Genomic DNA, 10,230 nt, shown 5'->3' on the forward strand with positions numbered 1-10,230 from the left:
TTCCCACCAAGAAGAGAAAGGGAAAACTCTCTTCATTACTCATTAGGAAGAGACAGAGCTTATGCATATGTGACCTAGTTCCTGCTTTATCATCTACTCATAAGAAAGAGGGAAGAGGAAAAATAAAAAAGTAGCCTTAAAAGACTTGTGAGTTTAATTGCTACCTCTTATTCTTGCTGTTTATTATTTTAATCAAGTCCAATTCAAAATTAGGATCTAGGCTTACTCAGATCTGTTCTATTGAGAAACACATAATATATTTTCCTCTGCATGTCAAGCTCTGCCACATCTGAACATCAGTGGAAGTGTTCTACCCAATCTTCACCCTCAGCCCCAATACCATCACTTACACAGAAGATGAGGTAGTTTTGAACTAAGAGGATTTTGTTCTGTTAATAAGCAGAAACCTTCTCAATGTGGTTGGTATAATTAATTAGCATCCCCCATTTAAGATTTAGGCAAGAAATAATGATTGATAGAGCCTTAAATCATTCTCCCCACCCCCAACTTACCATCCCAAAGAGTTTTAATAACGATATTGTCAAAGGCCAACTTCTAAAAGTATATTCATTTCAAGAAAGTCCTGGATCTGTAAAAGTATTAAGTGTTTAAAAATTTAATTCTACTCTGCTGCATTCATAGTTCAAATATTGTATTTTTGTATTTATAATATTTTAGAATAGAGAATGTTTTTGCCATTTTTTTCCATTTACAAATGTTCTTTATAATCTTTTTAACACAAAGTAGAATATTACTTTATGAAAGCTCCACTTGCCAATTAAAAGCTTAATGAAATGTTTTCTAAAATCTCTGATGTTACCTTGACAACAAGCAACATTTTTTGCAGTGACAGCAAAGCAATGTCAAAGTAAATCAAGAAACACCAGGTAGATTGAGACTAGAGATGCTCTTAATTGAAAGCCTAAAAATAAAACTTCAATAATGGAATTAGCATGGCAGAGCTTAGACCCGCTATTATCTTACATTATTATCTTATTATATTGTAGGAATTAGTGTTTTATTGTATATTATTACAACAGACAGAATTGTTTAACCAACCTATAGCTTTCACTGAAAAGAAAACTCCTCCTGTCTCAAAGCAAATAAATTAGGAAGAATTTATTATGAATCAATGGAGCAACAATCCCTCTAGTTCATTCTACATGTAATTACACTTACTTTAAAAGTGCCAAAGAAGGATTTAAATTTATCACTGCTCATTAAACCTGTAAAAGCTTGTGTTAATTGGATGTCAACCTTTCTAACTCACTTACATGCTTGCTAACAATAAGGGCCATAAGATTTAAAAGCAGCTGACAAGAAGACAAAAAGAATATTTATGTCTTTCTTAGATGCATAATCTGAGATAAGATCATATATTAAACTGAGCTTTTCCTAGAGAAGACTGTTGTCATATAGTAAGAAAAAGGGTAAACTTTTGAAATACTCATGTAAAAATTAGATTTCTTTTTAAGTGAAAGTTAGTAGTTTAAAACTGTAGGGGATGTAGCAGAAGCAGTTCTGGTCATGATACATATTAATAAGTGAAGACCTGGGATTAAAAAAAAATTGTCAGCATTCCAATGAATAGTGGTCATTGACAAGAGCAAAGCAATCAGGGAATCTGAAATATTGATTGTTGATTTGGAATTGTGTCTTTGACCTTACATCCTCAAAATGATCCCAAAACATCCATTCTCTTGAGTCCTAGCACTCATTATCATATAATTGCCTTTACACTTGAGAAACATACAACATTTATACAAATAAGCCCAGTTTTTGCATTTTAAAATTTCCAAAGAGAAAGAAAAGAGGAGATTTTGAAGGACTAGATTTTTACCATGGAGGGCAAATTGGACCATAATCCACAAAATAGAAACATTTACTTTACCAAGGATGATCTTACATGTTAAGATCAGTAGTTTTAAATTGCGAATGTGCTTCTAGATAGAATAACTCTGCTGAAATAGAAATGATAGGAAACTTGGGAACAGATGAATTTATGATGGTAACAGAAAAGGAAACTGTACATAGTCTCATGGATAATTGCCAGGAGCCACTCAGAGATATAGGGACTTTAATCTGGATCCCATCAAGATCAAGACAGTTTGGCAAAGCCCTGTGCTGATTCTTGTGGCCTGAAAATCAGGCCATGGGATGGATGGCTTATCAAAAAAAAAATTGACCCTTCTCCATAGCTCCTTTCCAATCAACGCTTTTTATTATTAAAAGCTTATTAATCTAGTTTTTTAGGATAGCCTCAATTCCCATAGAAAGCTCTTAGGTACCCTATAGTAAACCAGCATTTAATAAATTAAAAGCCTTTTCCCTCAGCAGAGAACAGCTGAAGCTGCTGGTATCTTTTTTTTTCTGTTTCAGATGTCCCAAAGACACAGAATAGCAGACCCAGGAAAATTTCACTCTCACTTTGGTACTTTCCCACACTGAGCTGTACCCCACAATCTTAAAGGCTAATTCTTTAACATACCTTTTGAAGTATGGAGGCTTTTACTAAAATAAATCTTAAATAATGTAAGACTCATCCCTTAATCTTGAACATAGTCTCATCTGGGCATAATCTACATGAGAAAAAATTTGCATGTTACATGTTAACTCTGAGGTAGTTCTTTTTAACTTTGAATGTTTCTATATAGCTTATGATTTCAAATGTACTTTGTAGAGAAACTGTTCTTGAAAAAATGTATGAAATAAACTACAAGCTCATAGACTATTGTAACAGTCATGAGCTAAGGAGTTGGACAGATGGTTCCCAGTTTGTGCTTCATTCTTTCTCACCTAAACTGTACACCTCTCCAGACCCCTGGAGCTGCTGGATAGCTTATGGCAGATAATGGATTACAAAAGATTCTAAGAAAGAATTTGAATGTCAGTAACCTAGTATTTTGGAAGAAGTGATACCTAGAGAGTATGAGAGCTCTCAAAGATGAATTTTTTTAAAACAAAGAAAAAAATAGAAATTCTTCAAATGAAGAGTAAGTTGGAATGGGCTAAAGAGACCATTGTGGAAGCATAAGGAGATCACTGACTAAAATCACCTTGCTAGTACCACCTCACACTAGCAGACTGGCTAATACGATAGACAGTAAAAGAAAATAATAAATGTTGGAGGGGATGTGGCAAAATTGGAATACTAATGCATTGCTGGTGGAGTTGTGAATTGATCAAACCATTCTGGAAGTCAATTTGGAATTATGCCCCAAGGACTTTAAAAGAATGCATACCCTTTGATCCAGCAATACCGCCACTAGGTTTGTACTCCAAAGAGATAATAAAAAAGTGTTGTACAAAATATTCATAGCCATGTTTTTGTGGTGGCAAAAAAATTGGAAAATCAGGGGATGTCCCTCATTTGGAAAATGGCTCAACAAATTGTGGTATATGATGGAGATGGACAAAACCTTTTTTAATTTAATATAATCAAAATTATTTATTTTACATTTTGTAATTTTCTCTAACTCTTGTTTGATTTTAAAATCTTTCCTTTCCCAGAGATCTGACAAGTATACTATTCTGTGTTCACCTAATTTACTTACAATTTCCTTCTTTATATTTAAGTCTTTCACCCATTCTGAATTTATCGTGGTGTATGGTGTGAGATATTGATCTAAACCTAATCTCTCCCATATTGTTCTCCAATTTTCCCAGCAGTTTTTGTCAAATAGTGGATTTTTGTCCCAGAAGTTGGGCTCTTTGGGTTTATCATACATTGTCTTGCTGACATCACTTACGCCAAGTCTATTCCACTGATCCTCCCTTCTATCTCATAGCCAGTACCATATTGTTTTGATGACCGCTGCTTTATAGTATAGCTTAATATCTGGTACTGCTGAGCCACCTTCCTTCACGGTTTTTTTTAATTATTTCCCTTGATATTATGATCTTTTGTTCTTCCAAATAAACTTTGTTATAGTTTTTTCTAATGTAGTAAAAAAGGTTTTTGGTAGCTTGATAGGTATGGCACTAAATAAGTAAATTAATTTGGGTAGAATGGTCATTTTTATTATGTTAGCTCGTCCTACCCATGAGCACTCAATGTTTTTCCAATTGTTTAGATCTAGTTTTACTTTTCTGGAAAGTGTTTTGTAATTATATTCGTATAATTCATGTATTTGTTTTGATAGATAGATTCCTAAGTATTTTATTTTGTCTAGGGTAATTTTAAATGGTGTTTCTCTTTCTACCTCTTGCTGCTGTGATGTGTTGGAAATATATAGAAATACTGATGATTTATGTGCATTTATTTTGTCTCCTGCAATTTTGCTAAAGTTGTTGATTATTTCTACTAGCTTTTTAGTTGATTCTCTAGGATTTTTTAAGTATACCATCATATCGTCTGCAAAGAGTGATAGCTTAGTCTCCTCCTTGCCTATTTTAATACCTTCAATTTCTTTTTCTTCTCTAATTGCTACTGCTAGTGTTTCTAGTACAATGTTAAATAATAGAGGTGATAATGGGCACCCTTGTTTCACACTAGGATGAACTAGGAGAACATTGTACAATGAAAATGTAATTGACTTTGCTACTAGCAGCAATGCAATGATCAAGGACAATGCGAGGGACTTATGAGAAATAATGCTATTCCCATTGATTAAAAGAACTAAGGGTGTAGAAACGCAGAAGGAAAATCTATCACTTATCACTTGTTTATGTGGGTATATGATTGAAAGTTTTAGTTTTAAAAGATTACTTTGTTACAAAAAGGAATAATATGGAAATAGTTGTCAAGTGATAGCACATGTATACACACTGGAATTGCTTGTCAGCTCCATAAGGGGAGAGGGAAGAGGAGAAAGATAAAAAATGAATCATGGAATCATGGGAAAATATCTTTAAAATATTTTTAAAATGAGTCATCTTCCTAAAAACATGTAGTATTTTGATCGAAAGATGAAAAATATTTCATCTGAAAATGAAAACAAAAGCATATACAATCATATGAATTTGTACCTAGTGTGTCAAATCCCAGAACAAGTTCAAACCAGTAACACAGTCAAATAAAAGTGGTGTTGCTATTGTAATTTTTGCTTATCTATACTTCTATTGGAAGTGAGCATCAAAAAAGTAATAAAATCATTCCTCAAATTTGATGGGGTAAATGGTAAGATAACATATGAAGTTAAGAAAGTCAAACTACTCAACTTTTATTTTTCTTGTTTTATCCTCAGAAATGAATAAAGTTTAGCCTAGGGAAAAATGAACAAAAAGTATTGGCATTGATTATAAATCCAAAGTTAATGAGGTCACAAAACTCTTATGTTTTGTTAATTCAACCATGAGGTTGAATTAACAAACTCTAGTGAAATCTAAAATGTTGAAAAAAAGCTGGGAGACGGCATTGCTGAATCCTTATTTGTAATATTTGGAAGAACCTGGAGAAAAGAGAAAGGTGTTTGGAGAGGGCAAAGTGCTGTATGAATTTTCAAAGTCAGGAATGAGTGTACAAAGTGTAATTTATAAAATAATGACTGATTTCTATTCCTAGTGAAATTCTAGAATGATTTTATCAAGAAAAAGTCATACAAGATGAAACCTTTCAAATTTACCAGTTACTATGAGTGAAACCTTTTTACTGAGAGTTCCTTGAGAATGAAGAATCTCTTTTCTTTTTATCCTAAGTACTTAGTACCATGCCTGGCACATAGTAGATATTTAATAAAAAACAAATCATTTTACCTCTGTGGGCATCAGTTTCCTAATCTTTAAAACTGACTACATCAGTGATATAAAAATCAAGTAAAAATGGTGTCCACTGTAATATAGGATTTTAACCTTGCCATGTTGGCTTAGGGCAAACATGTCAGTTGCCCTGGATGGAATGTTGAAGGTGGCATGAGCCACAGGACAGATTTCAACTGCCAGAGGGACCAAGAGTATAAAAAGGCCTGGAGTCTGAGGGCTGGGCAATGTTTTCCCCTGACTTCATCCTGATCACTCACTTACCCCTTACCCCACCTTGGGCCCCTGGTGGTGGGAGTGAGAATGTGGGTAGCTAGGCCTAGAATAGGGTAGGATTTTAAGACCTAATCTTCTAGAGCAACTCAATAATATAATTATCATCGCTGGCAAGATTTAGTCCAAGAACAACTTTATTTATCAACCAGAGACCACATCACTCAGACCCAGCAAAGACCATCCAAATAGGATCTCTACCAACTTTAGTGAGATAATCTTTTACCATCAGTTCTCAGTATTTCCTGACCCTCTTACCACTGCCTTGTTCCCTTACTCAGTTATCAATAAACCCCTTAGCTTAACCAGAGAATCCTGTGGTTATTTGCCTACCATCACAGGCCAAAGAGAACAGGCAAAAGGAAGGGATTCTGAGCAGTTTGGGTTGTAACAAACTTCATTGCTGAGGGACAGAAAGTTCAATATCCACTTCCTGCTAGCCTGCCATTAACCAATAGCAGGGAGGGGCTGGTTACCAGATATGTTAAAGGAGCCTGGTGGCAAGCAGTGAGGTTTCTCAGGACACTCAGTTGCCTGGGTTGGATCCTTGTTACATTAATAAACAAATTTCAAGCCCAGCCCGGATACAAACACTCCATCCTTACAATCAGCCCTATCCTCCTGCTAGCCTTATTAACAGCTTAAGGCTCCTGTGACCCACTTATTAATTACACCACTAATTTACTACATATTGACTTAGGTTTAAAATGTAATATTGTCTATCTTTAATTGAGATTTTATTTATTTTATTAAATATTTTGCATTTATATTTTAATATGGTTTGGATAAATACTTGGGAGTTTTGCTAACTATGTATTTGACAATTCTGGACTATTTGATCCCAGAAATCACTTCTAGATCTAAACATATGATTTTATTATCCAATTTGTCAGGCTACATTGAACAATAGAAGAGATGAATGGACTGATGATAAAATACTTCTCAACAAAGCATTTGAAATACTCATATGGAGATATGTGAGATAGATGTTGATATACTTCTATGGATTTAGAACTAATTGAATGAATTAACCCAAAGAATAATCATTAATTAGTCCATGCTAATATAAAGGGAGCTCTCAGGTAGAATGTCCTAATAATCAGCCCTTAATCATCTGCTGTTAATTTTAACAGTGACTTAAATGAAAGAATAAATGACATTCCTATCAAATTTGAAAATGACATGAAGCTAGGGAAATTAGATAATCTGCTGGATGACAGAATTTGTATTCAAAATGGTCTTGATGTTGGCTAAAATGATGGACACACTAAATAAGATGAACTTTAAAAAGGATAAATAAAATGATCTACATTTGGTTACAAAAATCAGTTTTGTAAATATAGTTGGCAGAAGGTATGGCTAGCCAAAAATTAATATTAAAAAAAATTCTGGGGAATTTTAATGGAAGTCAAAGTCAATGTTAGTCAACAGCATGCCATAAGAATGAAACTAAAACAAACAGCTTATTATGTTGTCTTGCATGAACTAATGTAATGAAAATGGTAATCCTACCAAATTAATTTACTTATTTAGTGCCAGACCTATCAAACTACCAAAAATTATTTTATAGAATTAGAAAAAATAACAATACTCACATGGAAGAATAAAAGATCAAGTATATCAAGGGAACTATTAGAAAATGTGAAGGATACTGGCCTAGCAGTACTATATCTTAAACTGTACTATAAAGTAGTGATCATCAAAACAATCTGGAACTGGCTAAGAGATAGAAGGGTGGATCAATGGAATAGACTAGTGCAAAATGACCTCAGCAATCTATTGTTCAATAAACCCAAAGATCCCAGTTTGGAGGATAAGAACTCATAATTTGACAAAAACTTCTGGGAAAATTGGAAAATAGTATGGCAATAATTGGAAATTAGTATGGTTTAGATCAATATCTCATACCCTATACCAAGATAAGTTCAAAAGGGGTATAGACTCAAACATAAAGAGTGCTATTATAAGTAAATTAGGTAAACATGGAATAGTATACCTGTCAGAACTATGGAGAAGGGAAGAATTTAACACCAAGCAAGAAATAGATAAGAATACAAGATGTACAATCAATAATTTTGAATACATTAAATTAAAAAGGTTTTGTACAAACAAAGCCAATGTGACCAAAATTTGAATGGAAGCAATAAACTGGGGGAAAAATGTTATAAAAAATTTCTCTGGCAAAGGTCTATATCTAAAATATACAAATGGGGCAGCTGGGTAGCTCAGTGGATTGAGAGCCAGGCCTAGAGACAGGAGGTCCTAGGTTCAAATCCGGCCTCAGACACTTCCCAGCTGTGTGACCCTGGGCAAGTCACTTGACCCCCATTGCCTACCCTTACCACTCTTCCACCTATAAGTCAATACACAGAAGTTAAGGGTTTAAAATAAAAAAAAAAAAAAAATAAAAAACTCATACAACTTCAAAACATTTTTTCTTTTTAAAAAAATATTTTTATTTGTTTTTAAACAAAACTCACTTTCTCTTCCCTGTACCACTTCTATCTGCCCCACCCCACAATGAAAAATAAAATAAAGTCCCTTTAGCAAACATGTTTTGTCAAGCAAAACAAATCCCCACTTTGACCATATATAATAGACAGCTAGGTGATGAGTGGATAGAGTGGCCACCTTGGAGTTAGCTATGGGACCCTGGGTAAGTCACCTAACTCTGCTGGCCTCCATTTCCTCATCTGTAAAATGAGCTGGAGAAGGAAATGACAAACCACTTCAGTACATCTGCCAACAAAACCCTAAAAGGTGCCACAAAGAGTGAGACACAACTGAAATGCCTGAGTGACAACAGTGAGCACACGTGTACACAAACACACATGGATGTGGTCAAAGTGAGGGTTTGTTGTGCCTGTCTATCCTTGTTTGTCACAGGGACTTTGTTTACTTCCTTATATACACATGCATACACACATATGTCTTATGTATATACACATGCCTACATGTGCCTCTCTGCCGCTCTCTTGAGTCTGTCACTTCTCTATCAGGAGGTGGGGAGCATGTTTCATCATGAGTTTTTGTCCACTTTTTGCAGTGGATTAACTTTTCTTAGAACCTGTTATTTTCAAAATCGGCATCTCACTTTTATCCCCATTCTCCATGTTTCTGAGTTTCTTATTTAAACAAATCAAATGTGAACTGTTGCAAGAGTTCGTAGTGTCTTCTCATCTTTATTTGGTGTTGTTTTTCAAACTGTGTTTTGGTTACCTGATGGGCGATCTGATGACACAGACAGCTAATTCTGAAGTGACTACTATATCTATTAAAAACTCATTTGCTTTCTGCTAAAATTCAGTAAATTTCATTTAAAAATTATCTTGTTTAATACTAATCACTTTCTAGTGCCTTCCAACTCCCTCCTTGAGGAAAATATGCATAGTATAATAATATATGTCTTCAGAATGACCCATAATTCTTTGTTTTTCTTTCATTCCCTGAAACCAAACCATATGTTTCAGCATCTTTTGCTGTCTTCTCCTATACTTTCCTTTGAATTGAAATTGTTAAGCATCAAAATATAGATTTGTGATGTCTACAAATTCTTACTGAAACTTCTCCACTGCTTTATCCTCCACACAGATAAAAGATATAATTGCCCTGTCTTACATATGCTTTTAAGCAATGCAAAGTCAGGTGGCTAAATGCCCCAAGCAATATCATTGGGCATATTATGGTTCCATAATTCCAAGTTGTCTTTCCATTTAGTCACAGCTTCTTTACATACTAATAGTGAAACTGCCATTCAGTTCCTCCCATAGGAAATGAACAAGCTGGATGTTGGATGTTGTTTGAACAATGAGAGTACCACTTAAATATTATTGCTTGTCTTAAAACTAAGAGGCACAAAATTTTAAGACCATCTGTCAATATTTCAAATCACCCCACCACCAATCTTTGCAGAAATGGAAGAGGAGCTATACAGGAATGAGGCCCATTATGTATTTTTATCTATTTCTTGAGTTCCCATGACCAAAATTGGCAACTCTAAAGGGGGAAATCATATGTGTGAAATGGCATTAATGCTGAATATCCTTCTCTTTTATTAGGCAGACTTATCTTCTCAAAATTCTGTTTTAATGAAATGCTAACCTCAAGAACTTGTAATTATTTTTTCATTTGCTTAACGTAGTTATTATAGTTGGTAATGATATTGTTAGGCAGACTACTTATCAGGTTGTGCTAACCTTCCTCCTTGAAAAAAGTATGTATAATACTAAAATATATAAAATTTCAGAGTAACCTATAAGA

This window comes from Gracilinanus agilis, chromosome 6, assembly GCF_016433145.1.
Source record: "Gracilinanus agilis isolate LMUSP501 chromosome 6, AgileGrace, whole genome shotgun sequence".
Lineage (NCBI taxonomy): Eukaryota > Metazoa > Chordata > Mammalia > Didelphimorphia > Didelphidae > Gracilinanus > Gracilinanus agilis.